At 41.3% G+C, this 23,526-nt stretch overlaps 1 pseudogene; it reads right to left on the reverse strand.

Annotated features, from left to right (window-relative positions):
- Nucleotides 1–21,133, reverse strand: part of LOC132527853 (small ribosomal subunit protein eS1-like) — a 93,903-nt pseudogene extending 72,770 nt beyond the window's left edge.
- Between the last annotated feature and the right edge of the window lie 2,393 nt (nucleotides 21,134–23,526).

Here is a 23,526-nt window from a genome sequence, read left to right on the forward strand (position 1 = left end):
ATCATCTAGGGCATTCACAATATGTGTGCATTAAAAAGGAAACAATCCCAGAAATTGCTGCTTCAAATCAGGTGGGAGATGTTATTTTGATAGAAATCTTAAATAAAAGTTCCGTAACGAGGAACTGTCAACATTTAGCTCCTAAATTATAACAAATCTGTAAGGAACATGGATCTGTAATATATTAAAGTTTAATAACCCTAGATATTAGCCAAGAAACTGCTCTCTATATAATTTCTTGATGTATATTTAAGGCTTTTCATATGCACATCAAGAATATAATTTTTATAAAGGCAGGTATGTCCAAGAGTTTGCACAGAAGTAACAAAATAAAAGTTGTTTGTGCCTAAATCATCCCATCTGTGCCTCTTGGACAACATTCAGTGCGCTTCGCAACCACATGCATCAAGGAATTGGCTAAATATCCTTGTAGACAGGATGTCTCCTATTTGCATTTGAAGTACTCTTCTGTTTAAAATATAAATGCAATTAATTTTCATTATTTATTTAATCTGTCTTTGCATACTAATGGCACAAAAACTGGAAATAAATGTCAGGTCATTATCAACATACCTCAGAATATCTTTGTGTTCAGTGAATTTAAAGTTTTATTTTTTTTAAACTAACCTCAACTTTCTTTGAAGCTTTGATGCTTCCCCACCTCCTACTATCGGCTGCGCGGCCCACCACTATCTTTGAAGTTGGCTCATCTGGTAACAGACTTACTCCAAGCTGTGGTGCACACCTACCATTCAAAGAGTTAGATGTTGTCCATGTGACAGATTTAATCAGTCCCTTGGTCTCTCAGACATGCAGCTGTTGGTGAATTCTTTTTTGCTAGTGTAATATTGTAAGTGTCTTAAGTTAGAATTAAAGCTTCCATTAAATGTTCATCTTGTTTTTCAAGAAAACTGTTTGCTGGAAGTAGCATGTGTATACATTTTTAAGTGGCAGTGCCAAAGAGATATTTTATACTACATCAAATCTTTAGTGTTCAGAAAAAAAGGGCCCAATTTAATAGAAAAGTCAGTAAATAATCTAAGTTGTTGGATCTGGGCAAAAGCAGGTCGCCTAGAATTATTGGTAAAAAATAAAAATATGACCCTCTTTGGCAGTTTTACGCCACAGATGCTGCATTTAAGATGACAGCATTGAAATACGGAAAAACATGTGGGATTTATAGAAAGTCTCTCCATGTCCAGATTGCCTGGCCCCTACAAGTCAAAATGTCACTTCTGAAACACATCATTTACCAGTCCTTCAGCAAAACAAACAACCTTTAGAAAAGTCCCCCATGGAACCAACGAGGTAAACAGTAACAGAGTTGGAATGTCATCATGATCAGAAGAGAATGGAACTTCAGATGTTGCCAACATTTTATAGAGAAGTCAAAAAAGCAAAGGGAACTAAAATTGAATATTAAACAGGAAAAAGCCTTTGAAACAACAAAATGAATTTTTGACAACTACTAAGTATGTGTCCTGGGGGAGATGCTTGGTATGATCAGGGAGACAGAAAGTAGCAGTGTATACTTACTTACTTCAGTCTGTGAAGAAAAATGAGAACTCCAGGGATTGGAGAAACTTTATCTAAAGACTAATGTTTTGCTATAGTTGTTTCCTACGAATTCTGTATCTGAGCCTATAGCAGGATCCACCTACAAATTTCCACTGCCATTTTGGTCAGGTAAAGAAGTATGTCAGATGTTTAATCTCATTTTAATGAAAGCTAAAGCACAGAAAAAGACATGTATTAAACTTCTATTATTCTTTAGGAAGAAGTTCTAATGATCTGATGTTTTGGCTTGCAATCTGATATTCAGAATAGTTGAGTTTTAGGATCAGACAATCTTTGGAGATTCCAGGCTTTAGCACTTGTTAGCTATGCTATCCTGACTGAGCACGTTTTCTAACCTATTGAAGCTTCAGACTTCTCATCTGTCAAATGCAGATAGAACCTTCTTCACAGTGTTTACAGAATATTGTGAATTATGTTGAGCCTTTAGCAAAGTGTGTGTCACATAATAAGTGCTTAATAAAGTATAGCTGGTATTATTAGAGAAAACACACTAGAACTCTACATCCCAATAAGTGGTATGAAATTATTCTCATTTAAAGCCCCAAGTTCTGTGTCAGGTGCATCCTACAAGACGTAGATCTAAATATAGGACAGATTTAGAAACTAGTGGGTATTCCAAGTAATAACAAACTTCATTCCTTCTTTGTAAAGATTGTGATGCAGCTACAAATTGGTTAAGCAACAAAACACTACAGTCCTCCAAGTCCATCCATGTTGCTGTAAATGGCAAAATTTCATTCTTTGTTATGGCTGAGCAGTAGTCCATTGTGTAATTGTGTATATATACCACATATTCTTTATCCATTCATCTGTTGATGTAAATAATGCTGTTATGAACACACTGCATGTCTTTTCAAATTAGTGTTTTGGTTTTTTGGGGGGATATATAACCCAGGTGTGGTATTGCTGGGTCATATGGTAATTCTGTTTTTAGTTTTTGGAGAGTATAACCTTTAAAAATTGTGAATCACTATACTGTACACCTGTAATATATAATAGTGTACATCAACTGAATTTCAATAAAAATAAAATAGATAATCCTAAAAAAAAGATCACTGCAGTCCTGAGGTTCTATTAACCAATGAGGAAACAAATTCACACATGGTAAATATGAGACTCTCCCTTTTTGAAAACTGTATCATCATATTTTTATTTTGGATGATCTCTAGATTCTTGGGTAACTTGGAAGCAAAAAGCCATGATTCAATTTTGCACAATCATTTTAAAAGGAAGAGTAAAGGCTTTTATCTTGGTTTAGCAATTACCGTGTTTGTCTCAGAGGGTGGAAATTTGACTCCCATATCTACTAACTCACCTTGTTATGGGCAAATTGCTTAATAATCTTATTAATCATCTTCCTCATCCATAAAATAGCACAATAACATTTACCTTCCTCATAGGGTGTTATGAGTCTTTATTGATTAACATTTGGAAGATTACGATCCTTAAATGAAAGGAACAGTCAAGTATAATTATCATTTATTTTTGCATGATATGTTATGGAACAAGACTTTAAGATGCTATTCCTGAGAGCACGACCAATAAAGATATGCAGATCTCTGCATCTGATTCCCAAGAAACACCCTATAGAGTGATTCCCTTTGGAGATGATATGAGGGGTTTTATCAGATTCCAATTTTAGAATGTTTTCTTTTTAAGGAAATGTTTCCTTTCCTTCTCCAACTGCATGATGTAGCCAGCGATGAAGGAAGAGAATTAAAATTTCCCTCCATGATCAGAGCACCCTACCTTCAGTCTTCACCTCAATCATAAACAATCCTGAGACATTCAAAGTTCATTCTTTTCAAGGTCAGGTTAAAGGGAAGGGTCTCTAAGCATAAGAAATTAGTATTGAGAAAAGGAACATGAATAAGGCATTTCTCTGTGTTCACTTTTTCCTCCTTTCATACATTTTTTGCATCAACAATTCTTTTTTCCTCTTCAGGGAAAACGCCTCAAACCTTACCACTGAATGGGAAATTTTAGTACCCAGAGACACACTGACTAGAAAATACCCAATTACAGTGGTTGCTTCCCCCTTTCCTCTTCACTGGGGAGGGCAGTTTTGAAAGACGATCGCAGGGTTGGATGATAGACTTCTGAAGGAAGCAGACCAAAGCTCTTCTACCAAGTTATCCACCCTACTGACTTACTTACTACAACACACATCTCATCACATGCCTGGCTTGCTCAAAACCACCTTCCCAGAGATAAAGGTCATGATTTAGGGGCTCTTCACAAACTAGCACCAATTTTCATCACAGCCTATTGCCTACCACCCTCCTCACCCCAAACCCTCAGCCCAAAACGCTTTTTCCCAACCTCAAATTAATCCTTCAAGACTCAGCTCAAAAGTTCTCTCTCCCACCATGCCCTAAAGTCAGTTACACCATCTTCTGTATTCTCATAGTATTCAAAAATTTGTGCATTAACAATTGTTGCATTCATGTACATATATATATATACACATACATACATAGCACATATAAAAATGATATACAATGTATTTAAATGATTTTAATATATTATTTAAATTTATTTACATTATATTATAGCTTTATTTTTATTTAAACTTTACTTATTTCTCTGATTTATATTTTGTCCATATATAGTTATTGTATCAATATTTTCATTAATTAGATATATTAAATTTTATTTAAATATATATGGTCATCTAAATATGCATGTATTCATAATGTATATATTTTATTTAGCATTTTATTTATTATTTATATTTAGAGTATGTTCAATTAATATTAAATTTGAAATAAATATAATGATTTAATAGCCTGTCTGCCTCAAGCACAAGGCTCGTGTGAATTCCCCTAGAATAACAATGCAGAATGAGATTCAGACTCAACTAACCATGATAATCATATCCATTTTTACTGAGCACTTGCTCCATGCCAGACACTGAGGTAAGTGACTAGTATACATTATCTCACTTAATTATACAACCGTCCAATAAGATGGATGTTATTATTGTCCGCACACATAGCTGAAGAAATAGAAACACAAATAAAGGCGGTAACTTGTCCCCAGTATTAAGTGCTTAGTTGGGTTTCAGCCAAGTTTTGGTCTTGAATCCAAAAATCTGGCCCTTGACCACTTGGGCCAGGGTGGGGGACACAGGGTGAGTGCTACACATCACAGTAGTTAAGAGAAGGGGCTTGGGTGTCAGATGAGCCAGATGTGAACTCCTGTTCCATTATCTCTTAGGGGTATAGGTCTAGACTATTTTGCTGCCTTTCATGGTCATATTGTGAGCTGAGAGGGAAAGAAAGCATGTCAGCAGTTAGTAACAGAAAGAATAGACTTTGTAAATAATTGACATCTTTACTTCCCTGGGATAAAACTAGAAGAGCACTGGCTACACATTAAACTTGAATCTCCTCTGTCCTTAGACAGTTTCCATCCTTTAGAACCTTGCTACTCAAGAACAGGTACTATCAGCCTCACCTGGGAACTTGTGAGAAATGGAGACTCTCAAGGCCCACTCGACACTCCAGAATCAAAATCTGCACTTAGACAAGACCCTAGGGCAATCCCAATGTACTGTATCTTGGGAAGCACTGGTCTAGACCATTCTCACTTCCTGTCCAATTTGTTAAAACATGGTTCTAAATGGGGCTTGTCTGATCCCCCATTGTTGTTCTAACAACTTATTTCTAAAAGAGATGAGAGGACCATGAGAGAAATGAGGGGAGTGAGGTAGCAGGTAAACTGAGAGTCAGATTCAAGTACCAGGTTTGCTGTAAGTAAGCGGTGTGAGCTCGGGGAAATTACCGTCTCTGTAACTGAAATTGTACCTCTAACAACAAGTGTTTTTGGAAGGAGGAGATAGGAAAGATGGAAATTAGCATAGATTATTTTAAAGGTGACTTTTAAAATTCAAGTATTCATTAAATTAAAATTAAGTAAAGTAAAACACAGATCTGGCTAAAAATTGTGAAGATTGTGACTCTGTCTTAACCACTGCTGTATTTTTAGCACATAGTAGTTGCTCAATAAATATATGAACCAAGAATGAATGGATGGTCACTCTTACATTCTCAGAAGTCTTCCCCAAAGCTAGCAGCACCTTCTTCTGTACTCCTATCATAATTTTCACGTATATTAATTGGCATCTAAGACAATGTAACAAAAATTTTCCAAGACACTTATATATTATTCATTACCCTGCCAACGAATAACATTTCTACACATTTTATTCCATAGGCATGCATCTTGCACATAGCTAACATCATAGCATACATAGATTTGAAAACTGCATATTCCTTTATTGTACCGGAGTAGAGATACATGGTAGGCATTCATTCAACATTTGTGAATAATTGCTTTCATAATTATAGATGCCATAATTATTTTAGGACTGCATAATAGTCCTTCAAGTGAATGTGTCTTAACTTTCAAAACAAGTTCCATAATGTTGAACATCTTGGTGGTCTCTCATTTTTTTACTCTTACCAAAAAAAAGAAAAATTACTAGAGTGAACATCTTTGATAATGTATATTTGTGGGTCTGTTGAGTGACATTTCTTCGCAGTTCCTTGGAGTGTATTGACTGGAACAAAGGGTATGAGCATCTTTATGGTCCTTGTTACACGTTGCTGATTTTTCTTTCTAGTTCCAAAATTCTAGGATTCTTAGAGAATCTCACATTCTCGAGTAGCTGCAGCAAAGACTAGAAGCAGCCAGCTACTGGTACCACCACAGTCCTTGAAAATGGCAAGACAGATATTTCCACATTCTTTTCTTTCATGGATGATTATAACAAAATGGAAACCTTGTGCTAGAAATTGGCTTAGAGCATCCAATGGATGAATATCATGTTACACAAATGACCAGAGACGAGTTGGATAAACAAGATAAACTCAAAGTTGCATTCTTTCCCAGAATCTGAGAGTAGTGCTTTAGAGCATGGATTCACAATTCTGTTTCTAGCCTATTTTTAAAATATCAAAGAGAAGGACCAGATGTCACAATGAATTAATATCCTAGACTTCCAAATCTGGAGACATAGGTTCCAATGCTCCCTGGTCGAAAGTAAATATGAATATTCTGTCTTCTTGGAGATCCTTCGTGGATATTTCATTCACCCCCAAATTTGACAGTTTGACAACTGTCAAACTGGTCTCCCACTCCCCTCACCACACATTCCTTTTGGGATTCCTATATACTTTTCAACATGTCCGCTTTAAGAGCACTGCGTTACACAGCTGTTGTTTAAGAGAGGCAGGAAATAAATAAGGAGGAGCTCTGGCTCGTTGACTGACTTAGTGATGGAGAAGTCGAATGCCATCAAAGTGCAGCTGCGAAATCCATCGGCTCGGCCAAGGTAGCGTTGCAATCAATCCAAGTGGTACTCCCCGGCAAATGTCCGTCAGTGACACACAGGTCTCTTCTCTACTCAAGTCAGTTTCTGAGGCCTCATCACAGAGACTCTGCAATATCATTAGCATCCTTATCCCCAATCTCCACCTCTTCTAGGACATCTTCTTGCTACATCAGGGTTACACATCCATTTTTTTGTGCTCCCATGATATCCTTCTCCCCATCATAGCATGGCTCTCACTGGTAAGTGCCTGCACTTGTTTGTTTCCCCCACTGGACTCCATGGGAACAGTGAATGCACCTACCCAAGTCACTGGCATATCCCCCAGCGCGTAGCCGAGAACATGCCCATCTCTAGATCCATCGTTTGATTTTGTCTTTTTAAGCATCTCAGTAAGATCTTCTGGATCACCCTGGAAATCATCTGAGACATCTCTGTGAAAAGAAGAGTGGTGTGGAAGAGGCTCTCCTGATTGGTCCTGCGATGAGGGAGTTGTCTCAGCTCCCTGCCAGCCAGGCACCTCAGCCCAAGTGAACTAGATTTGCACCAGAAACTCCATGCAGGTCCTCACGTGAGAAGTGTGAGTGGTGTGATGATCGAAAGTGACAAGTGATCTTTCCCAAAGAGACAAGGGGATGGAAGGAAGCAAATGGAGCAGACTTTATTCCAGCAATGTCAGTATGCAACCCAGAATAATACCACTGAGGAAAACCTGGACTGAGGAATTTTTAATCAAAAAAACCAACTACATGTACAACCTTACTTTATATCTGCTTTTCTTTCTAGTGAAGTTGGGTCTTCCACTTAAAGTGTTTTTAAATAGACTTTTAACAAAGCAGAAGGAGCTCATTCTTTCATGTGTCTCCCTCCAAAAAGGTTTCCCATGGCGTCCAAGTGAAGAACTCCTGGCTGATCCTCGACTTTCTAAATAGGTGGGCTCGGCACTTATCTCTGACGTAGATGCCCTGCATTTATTTGAGTTCAGGTGTATCAAACTGTGAGCATATGTTTTAAAAAACTGTCCTTTAAGGCATACTAAAGACTGTTGAAGCATTCCTTCTTTCTTGTAGAAACCCAGGGATGAATTCCTCACCATTGAGGAAAAGTCCAAAAGAGAAAAGGAGCCAGCCAGGGGGAAAAGAGAACCCAGAGAGCTGGTCGAGGCAGATCTGGAAAGACCAGCTCCCCAGCCTCTAATCTGCAGTCATGGGAAATCCCAGAGAACCTGTGTCTTTCTCTTTCATTTTCCCTGAAAAATAGTATGCAGAGCTTCTCCCCTGAGCTTCACTGCACCCCAGTATTGGGGATAATTGCATCCCACCTCTCTTAGGCTTGGGTGCTAAAATCTCACTGAGTTGGGTTTTTAAAGAAAGCAGGTTTAAAACTGTCAGCAAGAGAAGAGAGAAGGCCAAATCACTCTCGTGCTTGAGCCCGTGGGCCAATTTGTTTGTAATTGGATTGGTATGCAGCGAAGATAGAGCTGTCTGGGGGAAATGCTCCATGACCCCGCTCTTCAGGGAACGTTCCTTCTGACGCTGCTGCTAGCCCAGCACCAGCCCCCATGGGGGAAAGGCAGAGAGACCTTGAGCCCAGAGAAGGGCCAATCCTATGTGTTCATTAGACAGAAGGACAGCAGGGAATGCCCCCAAATAAACCCAGAAGTCAGAGCACACATTGCCAGGGCTGTGTCCAAAGTCAGAGACTGCGGGCCAAGGAGGAAGCTGCAATGAGGGGAGGGGAGGGGAGGAGAGAGGCCCCCAACATGAGACTAACAGCAGCCTCAGACCAGGAACCAAAGGAACTCTTTAAGAAAATGGAATTGCCACCACTTCTATTGCCCCCTCAGTTGGGCCCAGAGGGTCCAACTGTCAGGCAATCATATAAATTCCATCCCAAGGCCGGCAGCAGCTGCGGAGGCTGAAAAATGTAGGCTTGGGAAGAAACAGATCTGGGTTCTAATCTTGGTTTTGCTACTTCCTATTTATGAGATTTTAGGCAAGATATTTAACCCAACTGAACCCCAGTTTTCTGATCTGTAAAATAAAAATAATAATTCCTATAAGAAGGCTGACTTGAAAGGATTTTAAAAGTTTGAAGAGCCATATTGGGTACCATTCATTGTCAGTAGCGTTGTCCCCAACCCCTACCTATAGGTTCCCCTTTATCTCAGGGGAACCACATATCCCAGACTTCCTCTCCACCAAGGTTCTGGATATGACACGTTTAACATAAAATTCATTTGTGAGTTTATTTGTAAGGTGGGAGAGAGCAAGGGCCCCTCTTCCTCTGTCAGCAGCAGTGTGGGTAACTGAGCGTGACTGTCAGTAAATGTGGCCAGTGAGGCAGCTGGCTGGTCTCCTTCACTGCCAGGCCCCCGCTTCAGGGCTGTGAGTCAGTTGTAATTTCCTGCAGCTCCTGATCTCGAGTGGCAGCCTGTGGGGACATAACCTGAAAGCTGGGAGTAGCCCACCTTGCTTTCCTGACTCCAGGTTTTTCCACAATCTGGTAAGCACTGCCTTTGTCTCCTATCACGGAGTAGCAAGCTATTGCAAACTTAGCAGCCTGAGGTAACCCCCATTTATTACCTCACAGCTCTATAGGTCAGAAGTTCAGGCTCAGCTGGCTTCTATGCCCAGGGTCTCACAAGGCTGAAACCAAGGTGTCAGACAGATTGGGATCTTAACTGGAGGCTCTGGAAAGAATCTCCTCCCAGGTTCATTCTGTTGGCAGAATTCACCTCTTTATGGTTTTAGGACTGAGGTCCACAATTCCTTGCTTGCTGTCAGCCAGAGGCCTCTCCAGCTCCTAAAAGCCACCCACATTCCCCCCCTCCCACGGCCTCCTCTACCTTCAAACTAGCAGCTGCACATCAAGTCTTTCTTAGAACATCGTGGCCGGCAATAGGACCCTCAGGTCAAATGCCCTCACACTTCTGCTCTGACTCTCTTTTCTGTTCTCAGCTGAGAACATGCCCTGCTTTTAAGGGCTCTTGTGATTAGATCAGGCCACCCAAGTCATCTCTTTCTTAAGATAAACTATGCCGTATAACACAATATAATCACAGGAATGATATATGAGCACATTCAGAGCTTCTGGGATTAGTGAGGGAACTTCTTTAGGGGATCATTTTAGAAACTCAGCCTGCTATAGCACCTAATTCCCTCTATTAAATCATATTCTGCTTGAAAACCTAGAGGAGTTTCTGTTTTCCTGTACTGAACCGTAAGTGACCTGAGATCACTGTCTGCAAACAAACTCTTCTGAAGTAGAGAAAACAACCCTTCAGATTATAATGGTCTTACCCTTAGAGGATTCTGGACACTTAACCAACAAACGTCAGTTCAACAATTATTTAGCAACTGTCATGTATCAGTTTGTACCATATTTCAGGGAATCAAAAGAGAATAAGAAACCTTACCAATGTGGTCTAATGGGCAAAATAGACACATGAAGAGAGAATTTCAATGTATCATCACAGATGATAAGAGAGATTAGTTCAAAAGTGAGTATCACTCATTTACTCAAGAAATATTGATTGATCTGACATCTACTCAAGATCAGGCATTGGCTTAGGTTCAAGTGATTTAAAGACCAATGAGGCCAGTTACTGCCCTAGAAAATCTCAACGCTTGTGGAGGAGTGATATGCAATCATAATAGAATGCTGTGTTATAATAATGTAACATTTTTTTACTTTTTTATGAGTTACCCCACACTATGCTAAATACTTTCCACACATTATCCTATTTAAACTTCACCTTAAACCCAAGAGTTAGATACAATTATTTTCTAAATCTTACAGAGGAGGAAACTGAGACTGAAAACAATTGTCACAATTCTCTAGGAAAAGATATATCTGGATTTGCAACCAGATAGACTCAATTCTAATACCCCTCGTAGTGGATAATGTCGAATATCTAATGGCTTCACTTCCCACAGCCAGAACCTGCCCTCTATCTTGGAGAGCTATCCTTTGAGTCTCCTTGGCACACGCAGATGGAGAGACCAAAGTGCCTGGGAGCGCACACACGGCCCCTGGGTGGTCCTTAACTAGTTACTGATGGATGTGAGAGTCTGAAAGCTCTAGTTTCTTTGCCTTCATTCAGGACAACTCTAAGGCTTGATTTATAGAGTTAATAAGTTTGCCTGCAGATCGGGCAAAAACCACCCTCTGTGTGACTTTGTGATTGCACACTTACTTGGCTTCCTCCCCTCCCTGCCCTCTGCCCCCACCCACTACTTTCCTAGTTTCCCTTGGGAATTTCCTTACAAATATTTGCTCACAGATCTGAGAATCTGCCCTAAGACACCCCTGCTCTGATATTTATACTACGCCACTATGGGAACCCAAAAAAGAGGGTGATTAACTCAGTTTGAGGCAGTTGGCAAAAATTTTACAAAGAAAGTCATATTTCCGGTCTTGAAAGATAAGCAGAGATCTGCCGAGGTGGACGAGTGGGAAGAAGAGTATTCCAGGCCAAGGAAATTACACATACAAAAACAGAGTGACAGGAAAATGAGGGCAAGTCAAAGGATGGATTAAAAAATTGTATATGCTGGAGCAGAAGGTAGATGGAGTTGAGGGCCTGCTGGGAATTAAGAGCTCTCTTGCTGGGAGAAGCACCAAAGACTATTAAGGGACGATGCAGCATGATAAGATTTATGTTCTCATGCAACAAATATCTATTGAGTGTTTCCAATGAAGGTAGGAAACCAACCCAAGTACTGGGCATATCACCATCAAGACCAACCTGGTCTATGTCCTCATTGAGTTACAGAATAATCCTTGTTGGTCCGATACAGTAACCACTAAATACACGTGTCTATTTACATTTACGTTAACTAGGATTGACATTTAGTTCCTCAGTCATATTAGCTGCCTTTCAAGGGCTCAGTAGCCACATGTGGCTATCTCACTGAACAGCACAGGTATAGGACCCTTTCATCATCGCAGACAGTTCTATTGGATGGTACTAGTCTAATCACATGAGAGGATAGCTCTGAGTTTTCCATCTAATTGTTAGTTTGTATGTGGCTATCTCCTGTTTAGTCTTTTTTAAAATATTTATTTATTTATTTGGCTGCGCCAGTCTTAGTTGCGGCACGTGGGTTCTTTAGTTGCGGCACATGGGATCTTTAGTTGCGGCACGTGGGATCTTTAGTTGCGGCATGTGGGATCTTTAGTTGCGGCACGTGGGATCTTTAGTTGCGGCACGTGGGATCTTTAGTTGCGGCATGTGGGATCTTTAGTTGCGGCATGTGGGATCGAGTTCCCTGACCAGGGATCGAACCCAGGCACCCTGCATTGGGAGCGCAGAGTCTTAGCCACTGGACCACCAGGGACGTCCCCTATTTAGTCTTTTTTAAAAGTCACTTCTTGTGCTTTTCTTTTTTGCACGGAGGAATCTGAGGATTCTTTTGATTGTGCGACCACCTGCATTTGGCAATCAAATCGTAGTGGTGGTTGTTAAAAGACCAGGATTGCAGAAATCCCTTTGAAAATGCACGTGGTCCTTTTATGTATTGGATGAGGGAGATATGCTCACACCTGCCTAGAGAACCCAAGTAGTGGGATCTGCCTGCCTCAGTCTGTTTACCTTGTTCACTCTGAATGTTTGTAGCTCAAAGTACATCCTCTAAAAGCAAAATAATATTCATGAAAGAGGCACAAACTGAATTACTCACCTGGAGTTCTGTCATTTCCAGGGCTACAAAAATGAAAGTAAAACAGCCACTAGCAACAGTAATCTCTGAAATCTGTATGGTAATGAAAACTGATTTTTTTAAAAATGTTTACATGGTAAGCTGATAGGAACTGGAGTAGTTTGCTTTGAAGAGTCATTTCCCTTTATTTCTTCATCATCCATTTTCTTAAAAAACCAGTGAACAACAAAGTTTTTACTGATATACTAGAATAAACCTATCATAAACATAAAAACTGAGCTATGTAATCAAATATTTCCATCGAAGTGTCACTACAGGGAAATTTATACCTAACAATTCTGAAGTATGCAATACAAAACTTAACAACTATGGCATTCAAAAACTAAATTCACCCTAAAGAGGCAATTTAATACTCAGTTGAGAAAAGATTATGTTTCCCTATTCCTGGTATGATACAGCTTTCAGGCTGCAAACAAACATTGCTGACCTTATGAAAGGCCCCGTCTTTATTATAATAATAGGAGGAGTTAAGTTATGCATAAGAGAAAATGAAGTATTTTAAAATAATAATATCAAGTTTTCTTGACTGTGATGCCTGTGTGAGAACCTTAACTCAGCTCTGTAGGATTTTTAGTAGTCTTGATTTAAAATCAGCTGGTACACACTAGTAGACCAGCTCCTCGAGGCCTGGCGCAGCTGCAGGAACCAGCAGCCAAGTAGCAAAGATTGTATTATTTCCAGGGGAGAGAAGATGTCATCACAATCAATAGGATTGCTTTTTACAGATAGTTCGCTTCGCTTGGTTTGGGTTTTTTGTTTTTGTTTTTGTGTAGCCCTTGGTTAATTCTGTTGCCCCGGCACCTGCAGGCCAAAGGGTACAGGATCTTCCCTCTCTCCTCTTTGTCTCATTCCGCGAGCCTACGGGGGCAATAATGACCAAACTCTTGGAGTTTTCCCGTTGATTATAGAGAGGTGCATTGTATTCACAGTATATTCTTGCAGCCCTGCCCCCAGATGAAAGGAAGAGCATGAAAGCGCCAGCAGAGCCAGGACTCTGCTTTTCCAGCTCTAACATGCCATCAAACACGGACGGGGCGCTCGACTGACAGAGGCATTCTGTTGTTCATGTGCACCGAGTTCAGCTGGGAGCGGCGGAGCGGCTGAGATCAACAGGTGGCCTCGCTAATGGAACAGATTCACTCATTGTTTATGTGTTTAATGAATCATTGAGTTACCGATCAGCAGTGAGCAATGGAAGCTGTTCAAACAGAAGGGCAGCCCAGCCGTGAGGTGGAGCAGCCGCCGTGCTCCTTTGAAGCCCTGCTAGCCCCACGGGGAGTGCGGGAGGCTTGGGGGTGACTCCCTAGGGTTCCCAGAGAAACTGGTGGCGAGAAGAGGGTGTTGTTTCTAATTGGATGATGAAAGTCAGCTCACGGGACAGACCAAAGGGCCAAATATAGAAGCGAAGGGAAGGAAAACATCTGAATCAAAGGTTGAGGTAAAACCGAGAGACAGGTGTTTGCGGTGAACCGTGCAATAACCCTCACCTTGGCTTTCGCTCCTCAGGAAGGAACCAAGTGGGGAAGGTCCGAAAGAAGTGAGAAAAAGCAAGTATTCGGGGGCCGATTGTCTCACAAAGGGTTCATGGTACAGTGGCGATGCTCTGTCGTATCAAGAGGCAAAGCTGACCCTTCTTTGTGGGATTCCCATGTGTCGCACCAGGCCTTTCCTGTGAGCAGAATTTGACTGGATTCTATACCAGAATTGTTTATAAGGGGCTGTGATTTTCTTTTTTCCCCCACAAATAAGACTTTGTATTTGTCACCATTAAAAGTCTGAATTTTAGGTAGAGAATGGACTTGAGGACACGGGGAGGGGGAAGGGCAAGCTGGGACGAAGTGAGAGAGAGGCATGGACATATATACACTACCAAATGTTAAATAGATAGCTAGTGGGAAGCAACCACATAGCACAGGGAGATCAGGTTGGTGCTTTGTGACCACCTAGAGGGGTGGGCTAGGGAGGGTGAGAGGGAGACGCAAGAGGGAGAAGATATGGGGATGTACGTATATGTACAGCTGATTCACTTTGTTATACAGCAGAAACCAACACACCATTGTAAGCAATTATACTCCAATAAAGATGTTAAAAAAAGGTCTGAATTTGGAGCAGATCTGTGGACTGGTGGCCCATCTCCATCAGCTCGCTCAACCTTATCGCCAGTCTCATCCCCGGGAGCTTTTCCAGAACCATCGCCTTCACTATGACGTGCCATGAGTTTCCCAATGTAAACTTGGGCTTTTTCAGCGCTTTTAGTTTTCTAATGAGCACATCATAAAGCGGTGTTTCTAGATTGGCAAGCCTTTTCTATGTCTCTCCCAGTGCAATCTGGAATCAATTTATAGAGCCCTTCTTTCAAATCATTTGTCTGTACCTCTTGGGTCATGATTTCCATCATCTTTTTCTAGATTTGGGGGACCTATAGGTAGGTGCTGAGTGTAAGAGTTCTTCCAAATCTGTTGGTTTCTTTTTCTGTTTTTTTAATAAAACCGACACAACAGACAAAGCAAATGGCCATCAGTAGTCTTGACATCAACCTGAGCTTCAGTCATGGTCTGCCATTCTTTTGACCATGGAGCACATTTTTTCATGGGTAAGATCCATGCCATGGAAGTTGGTCAGACAGTTTTTGCCCTGAATATCCTTGGTAGTTAGCTTGGATTTTCTAAATGCAACTTCATCCTTCTGTAGATCAACAAGGCTCACTTTAAAAATATGACACTTGAGGCCATCAGATACAATTTTGGTTCCTTGAGTCCTTGAGAGGATTGTTTCTTGTACTTCTGATATTGAACATAGCTGATGCTGAAACCTTGCGTAATGATTAGTCAAATCCATTTCACCTGCCTTCACTAATCAAGGTCATTTTAAGACTTGAATGTCCTCCAAGCAACATGCAGCCTAAACAATAAGATGTTTGGGGGCGTTTTTTCCAGGAACTTGGAGTCTCAGCTGCAACTAGTTGAAGCTGAGCTAGTTAAAGACTGGATAGGACCTCCGACCCTCCAACTGGGCATGTGCGAATGTCCTCTTGGTGACCTTTTGATGGCAGAGGACTGAAAACTCCACCCCCAGATCGTGCTAAGTGCCTCCACTTTTGAACTACAGAGGCCTGTGCTTAGTTACGACTGTGCAGAACCACGATGACCGCACGTTTTCCCCATGCCCCCCATGCCCCTCACATGCCCCTCACATGCCCCATGCCTCAGACGCCCTGCTTCCATATTCGTTATCCCATAAGCACGCCCAGCCCCTTGCCTACGGGGAGGCAGCATTGAGTCTTGTCTCCCATCTCCTCATTTGGTCCACCTTGCGAATAAGCCCTCTCTTTGCTGCAGGCCTGGGTGTCTCAGCATTTTGGCTTGCTGAGCGCCAGGCAAAACAAAGTTGGTTCAGTAACAAAGCTTTCTTACCGATCTTTCTTAGAAAAGGGACTAACAACTTTCTTCTTGGCTCCCTTTTAGCCACTTTTGTGGGCTGTGGGGTTTTCTATCCCCCTAAGGTAAGAAACCTATGAGAGAGATGGCAGAGTGTGGTTTGGTGAGGAGAGCACTGTGCTTTGGTTTAAGAAATGTGTTTCAACTCTGCCACTGTCCTTGGAGCACCATTGGCCACATACTCTCTATGGCAGAGACTGACAGGCTATTCACCAAATCAGTATCCTTTCCTCCTGGACACACAAGCTAAACCCAGTTCCCAGTCTTCCTTACAGTCAGATGTGTCTATATGACAAGTACTGGCCAAGGAAATGTGAACCAGGCTCAGGCAATTGGCAATCAGGCCTGGATCATAATCCTTCTAGATGACCCTCCACCTTCTCTTTTTCCTCACCTTCAGCTATTGATATGTAGGGTTGGCTTTGAAGATCGCAGATCTCTTGAAGATCCCCTCAGCCCTCAGGGTGGCCAAGCAGGGCAGCAGGTGTGCCCAGCTTGGCACCTCAGCTATAAGCAATCTCCTCCGTTTACCTTAGTTCACTATGCAAGCCTTAACTCTTCCTACCGTGTGCCTAAAAATCCCAAAGTAAGGAAGTATTCCAATGGCCTCTGCAGTTCCTTCCAGGCCTATCATTTTGGATCTGAAGCTGTCCCCTCATTTATACTTTCATCCCTAGACAAAGACAAGAAGGACACTCTTCTGTCCATTCAAGATCTCCTAGAGGAAGGAGTGGGACTCTTCTCCATTACCTTCTCCTTCAAAGATAGAGAGAAAAGGGGAGACTATAGAAGAGAGAGAAAACAAAAAGTCTGTCAGGGCCTACCAGTTAGTTAATGGAAAGGAAGCATAAGATGTGGTGGCATGAAATCTGGGGGACTCCAGGCCAGAGAATGAGGGCATCATTTGCCATTGCACCTCGCTGGCAGCAGATCTTGGGGTTATAAATCCTGAATGAATGAGGGGCTAGAGCAGTGACAACAAGCTTCTATTCCACTAGCGCATCTCTTGCTGTAGGTCTGTGCTTCATCAAGCCAGCCTCAAATCCTTTTAGAACTGAAGATCTCAGCTAGTCCCCAAATAAATCTCCATTTATATTCCCTCTTCAATAAAGCCTTCTTCCCAACCCAGAGGAGGATGTGAAAGCCACTGCTCCTTTAGGCAAAGTCACTGCTATTTGAAAAACCAAGACATGTATATGCACATATGTCCTGTGTAAAGGTAACTTACAATGAGATTTTCTGATTCTGAATGTATGTACAGTAGAATGATAACGCCTCTTAGACATAGAAGCAGCACCGTATGTCCCTGTAGTAGGAATACATCCCAATTCTAGAATGATGGGGTTGCATTTGGTGTGTGACGCTAAAGTCAAACTATGACACTAAAGTCAAACTAAGTCAAACTCACTATTGAAACAATGCATAACTGGTCTACAAAGATGTTGATAAGCCCCCCTCCCTTTTTTTACAAGGTGAGTGAAGGATAATTCCATACTTTTCATGTCTCTTTTTAAATCTTTGAAACATTTATATAGTGTTTGTTATGTAACAAGCATGATGCAACAAATATTGTTCTACATGTTTTTTACAGACATTAATTTGTTTAATTGCCTATGAGGATACTATTATGACTCCCTTTTATAGGTAAGAAAATGAGGAACGGAGATTAGATTATTTGCCCAAATTCACACAGCCAGTTAGTGACAGAGCTGGGATTCAGACCCATCTAGTCTAGAGCCACAGTCTATGTGCTCGGTAACTATGCCATACTGCCTGATTTTTGTTGTTGTTGTTTTGTTTTTTTGTTTTTGGCTGCATTGAGTCTTCGTTGTTGTGTGCAGGCTTTCTCTAGTTGTGGCGAGCGGGAGCTACTCTTCGTTGCGGTTCTCAGGCTTCTCATTGCGGTGGCTTCTCTTGTTGCGGAGCATGGGCTCTAGGGCACGCAGGCTTCAGTAGTTGCAGCACGTGGGCTCAGTAGTTGTGGCTCACGGGCTCTAGAGTGCAGGCTCAGTAGTTGTGGCGCATGGGCTTAGTTGCTCCGTGGCATGTGGGATCTTCCCGGACCGGGGCACGAACTCGTGTCCCCTGCATCGGCAGGCGGACTCTCAACCACTGCGCCACCAGGGAAGCCCTGTTTGCTCATTTTTGAAGTAAGAAGGGCAAACTAGATGCATGCTAGGGTCTAATCCAATTCTAGGACCATTCTGGATTCGCTCTTCCCCTGCCCCACAAGATCCCTCATGATCTGGCTCCTGGCAAACTTTCCAACCTCATCATGTATCCCAACCTCACTCAGCTCCAGCCACACGGGTCTCTCTTCTGTTTGTTCCAAAACACTAAGCTCCTTCCCAGCTTAGGGCCTTTCCACTAGCAGTTCCCTCTGCAGGGAAGCCCTTTCCCTGCATCATCACCCGGTTAGCTCTTTTTTGTCATTCAAGTCACTGATTAACGTCTTTCGTTAGTCTGTCCCCAACATCTCAAGCTAAGTTATTCCCACAGCCCAGCACTAACTGTCCATCAATCACCCTGATTTACTATCACCTATCACCATCTGATATTTTCTTGTCTGTTTATTTGCTTATTTGTTCATAGTCTGTCTCCTCTCACTCGGTATAAAACCCCATGAGAGTGAGACATTGTCTTATTGTCTTATCTCCAGTGCCTACATAAAAGCATAGCAGCCACTGAGCTCAGCACATCTAGTGCTGACCATAGGGACAAAAACAGTGCCTTGGATCTAGACACAGTAGGATTCCTTTCTGAGAGCCACATCATGGAGTAAAGAGCTCGATTAACGCTACATTTCCCCTTTTTTACCCAATTTAGTGGCTTCAGAGTAAACATCAGGGTGACTATGCACAGACCCCATCACAAGAGGTAGGTTTGTACATCCTTTCTCTCCTGCTGACCTACTTCTCAATGACAAACCATGAATCTTCAGTGACATCCTCTCCATTTACATTGCCTGTCTAACAAGCAGAAAATAGCATATCCACCTAAGGAGACCAGCCCCTTGGTGCTGTGGACAGCTGTATAGTTCTGGTTCTGCAGATTCTGGGCTTCAGGGTCTGAGTGAGGGAGGTTCAAGTCTAGTGGTCAGAGGACCTAGAGAGTCTGGATGTGGAGCTCTACCCGGTGTTCTGTGATGGCAAGAAAGGTTTCAGGGGTCCTGCTACATCAGTTAATTGAACATTAACTGAAGATGATTCCATGCTGGTTGCTGTCCTGATGCAAGGGCATTCCTTCTCTCCTAATGGAAGAACAGGGTACCTAACAAGACCACAGTAAACATCTTTCTTGGGTCTCTGACCGGACAGAGAAAGCCTCTGGAGCTTAAGGAAGCTTTGTGGAGTTTCTGGGAGGGACAGCTACAGAAGCTGCTCTTCCTAGCTCAAAAGGGAGAAGTGATGCTCAACTCACAGCTGAAGGCAGGGCCTCCACCCAGGTTAATCACCTGGGATTAGAGTAGAATTAAGAGGAATAATTGGTGAAGTCGCAGGGCAATGTCAGAGTGTCACCATCTGGATTTCAGCAGTGGAAGCTCCCTGATCCTGCCCCATGTCAGGAATCATCTCAACACATCCACGACCCAGGGATAGAGATCGTGTTATTGTTTTTAATGGTTAATTGACTTTGACTTTTCCTTCTCCCCTCCAACCAGTTTCAGAACTTCCAGATCTGTCAAGAGACAACTTCACACTCTCTCAGATTCCTCCACTCACCCCTCAGGACCTCCTAGATCAAATACGACATATAATGACAACTCAAGACTGGTGATCTTCTGTCCTATCATAAAAAGATTACAGGGTCAAACATTTCAGCACTTCCTTGCCCCAGTATTTGGTCAAAAAAGTTCTTCCTTAAGCATTACTAACATATCTTTCGCTGCAGTGTCAGCTCGTTTCTTCTTTATAATCTACTGTGGAGAAGCCAAATGAGTATCTATATTATTTATGATACTTGAAAACCGTGAAATCAACCCTTACCATTCTCTCTCTCTCCACTAAATTCCATAAGAGGCCATGCTCCCACCACTCTAATCTATCTGGTAATACTTTTCTGGACTTTAATTCGTTGCATCTTTTAAAATTGTAGAAGTCAGAACTGCATACTGCTCTCATAAGGTCCTTTGGCAAGTCTTGGGGCAATCAGACTTTTCTTTCCAATTTGTGAAGTCAAATTCCTGTCACTTTAGATCTGGAAATGAACTGCTGACTCACATTCAACGTGCATTTGGATCTCAGCTCTCTTCTTCTCATATGTACTCACCCACTTCTTACCTTAACTGCATTGACTGCATCCATTTTTTGCTCCTGGGTGTACTGGTCTTGTCCCAATCTTATCCTCTTTCAGATAGTTGGCTTCCTAAGTTTTCCAAGTTTACTTACATCTATTGTTCCTTCATTGGAGGTTTCAGAAAACTCAGCCAGCTCAGAAGATATATCTGCACATCATCCAAGAAAAATAGGGGAAATCCTGAACCCAAGAAGGTACGGCAATGATGTCCACACCGATATTAGATCAATCTGGGCCTCACTTCCCAAATGGTTTTTTGAAATCCATTCTCAGCTTCCTTTGTTCCCCTTACTTATTCTCACCCTCACACCAACTACCATATTGTTCTGCGTGTCTAGATACTTTGTTGCCTCTTTCTGTCATACGTACTTGCCCGATTCTTTTCTCAACATTATTAACTGCATTCGATTTCTGTCCTAGGTATAATGCTCTCACCCCAACGTTATTCTCCCTCAGATAATTGACTTCCCACATTAACACAGTTTACTTACATTTTTCTTCCCCTTTCCTCAGAGATTTTGGCAGACTCAGCCAGTAAAGACTGCCTGGGAGCGTATCTGTTTGTAGTTGCAGTTGCATCATGAAGATTACAGAATTTCCTTTCACACTCAAAAATATCTTAGTTTGGATGGTAAATTATACGGTCACTCTACAGACAGGGCAGACTGACTCTCAGCTGTCCTTTCAGACCAGCTCTGAGCCACACCACATACCTGAGGGTACCTTAGCTTCTTCCAGAACTTCACTTCGAGGCTACACATCATCCTCCCTCCAGGACTAGTTTTGGTGGTCTTAGAAAATAAGTATTTGGGCCCTGTCAGGGCACTGTGGCACTGCCTAGGATTTTAGGCTGATCTCTCTAGCTATTAGAGCCATGAGGGTTAGATGCTGATTGCTCTATGTATACATCAGGAAGATGCAATGTAGTGTACCAATTGAAAGCTGGAACTTTGGAGCTGAACTGCTTAAGTTCAAACCCTGGCTCTGTCACTTTCACCTATATTTAATTGGAGTATATGAACCCATACACATGTTCTTTATCAAGAGGTGCTCTGAAACAGAGTCTATATGCACAGACCCAGCACTTACTAAGTTGCGTCTGTTATCCAACAGTTGTGGATTTCCCATGCCACAAGATCTAAGTGTATGGCTATGTCACGGGGGACTCAGCTTTAAGCCAGCTTGCTCATTCCACTCTAATTCATGGGATGGTAAGCTTGGCAAAATCTCTCTGGCGCTAGAACTTTCCCTCCACAAGACAGACCCAACAACTCTTCCGCTCTAGATGCTCTGTAAAGGTTGAATTATGTCATTCATTTACTCATTCACAAAAAGGGCTGTAGGGGATCTAAAGAAAGTAATGTCCATGCCTAACCTCAAGGAGTTTATTATTGATCTGGGATAGTAGAAGTATGCATACAAAAATTAAATGACAGGCAAGACACTGGACCTAGAAATGTTACAAAGAAATAGTATAACGATTAAATGTTAAATGAGTGGGGCCTTTCATAAGATCTACAGGAGTTGAGAAAAAAGACAGATCACCTAGGAATAAAGACACCAAGGGAATCAAGACCTAGAATACGAGGGAAGTAATGGATTTGGGACAGAAAAAGATAAATGTTAAATATGCACTAAACTTCAGGATTCAGGCTCAATCTTGCATTGGGCATCAGGTTCAGCCTCAGGTTCTAGAAGACCAAGTAGCTGAATGTCTACTTCAATATTATTTTTTACTATCCTGGAACTTGTAAATGATCAGTGACCCTGTGATTGTGTTTTACAATCTTATCCAATGAGCATAACGGCACTAGAAAGATGACCAAAACGTGACATTTGGATTACTTTTTTTTTTTTTTTTTTTCTTTTTTGCGGTACACGGGCCTCTCATCTCCCGTTGCGGAGCACAGGGTCCGGACGCGCAGGCTCAGCGGCCATGGCTCACGGGCCCAGCCGCTCCGCGGCATGTGGGATCCTCCCGGACCGGGACACAAACCCGTGTCCCCTGCATCGGCAGGCGGACTCTCAACCACCGCGCCACCAGGGAAGCCCTGGATTACTTTTTTTAATAGAGGTGCCAACTTTTTAATTTGCTAAGTAAGTATGTTGGAAAGGACAACACTATCATTTCATAAAATTCATTTCATATTTTGACACCAAAAGCGGATTAGACATAATTAGACAATTTTAATATCTTAATATTAACTTTGAAGTGTGGGTCAATGTGCTAAATATCATTAGAGTAAAAAAAATTACTTTATTTGCTTTATCTGCTAATATAATATCTCTCCATTAAAATATGAAATATATTTATCATTGTAAAAGTAAAATGCCTTACTAATTATTCATGATTATAATAGCTAGTAATTTGTATAAAAAATTAATAACTTTCTAATAGATAACTATAATAGAGTTTGACTACTAACAAATATTAAGAGAAAGTGCATTTCCTAGATAACTTAGGAAGAATGTTATTTTTTTTCAAATGTACACAGGTTTATAAAAATTTAAATAATAATACAAGACAGAATAATGATGATTAGGTTTACTGTAATTATAACCTTTATATAATTGTTTGCTATACTACTGAAAAAACTTTTCCTTAAATTATATTCTGCTCTTCACAAAAAGTTAATGTTATTAAGTGTGCTTCCTTTGTATCTCATATAGCAGATATTTAGATGAGCAGAAACTACCAGAAATCTTATTTTTTAAGGTTGGCAGCATTTAGCATTAATGATGAATTGAACTAGGTTTCTGCTTTACCTGGTTCCTGAAGGATTTCTGGATCTCAAACAATGATCATCACAGGGAATCTTACTGAAGAAATATTTATAATATGGAAAAATCAGGAAAGAAAACTGTCATATAATTGTCATTGGCAGTGGAACAAACATGAAGATGCCATGAATGATTTAGAAAATACAAACATGTCTGGTTCACACCATTCATATGTGTGGTCAGAAAATAATTCTAGGACAGAATAATATAACAGAATAAGCAGTGATCAGCAAAAAGATGGTGTATCACTCTGATCAGTCTTTTCTACCCAGACAGGAACTCCTTGATGCTTAAAAGATTTGAGAATTGCCAGGTACTTATGCATGGTATACAAACAAGATGGAATAGCAGCTAATACACGTACAAAAAAAAAAAA

The sequence above is a fragment of the Lagenorhynchus albirostris genome, chromosome 1 (assembly GCF_949774975.1).
Source record: "Lagenorhynchus albirostris chromosome 1, mLagAlb1.1, whole genome shotgun sequence".
Lineage (NCBI taxonomy): Eukaryota > Metazoa > Chordata > Mammalia > Artiodactyla > Delphinidae > Lagenorhynchus > Lagenorhynchus albirostris.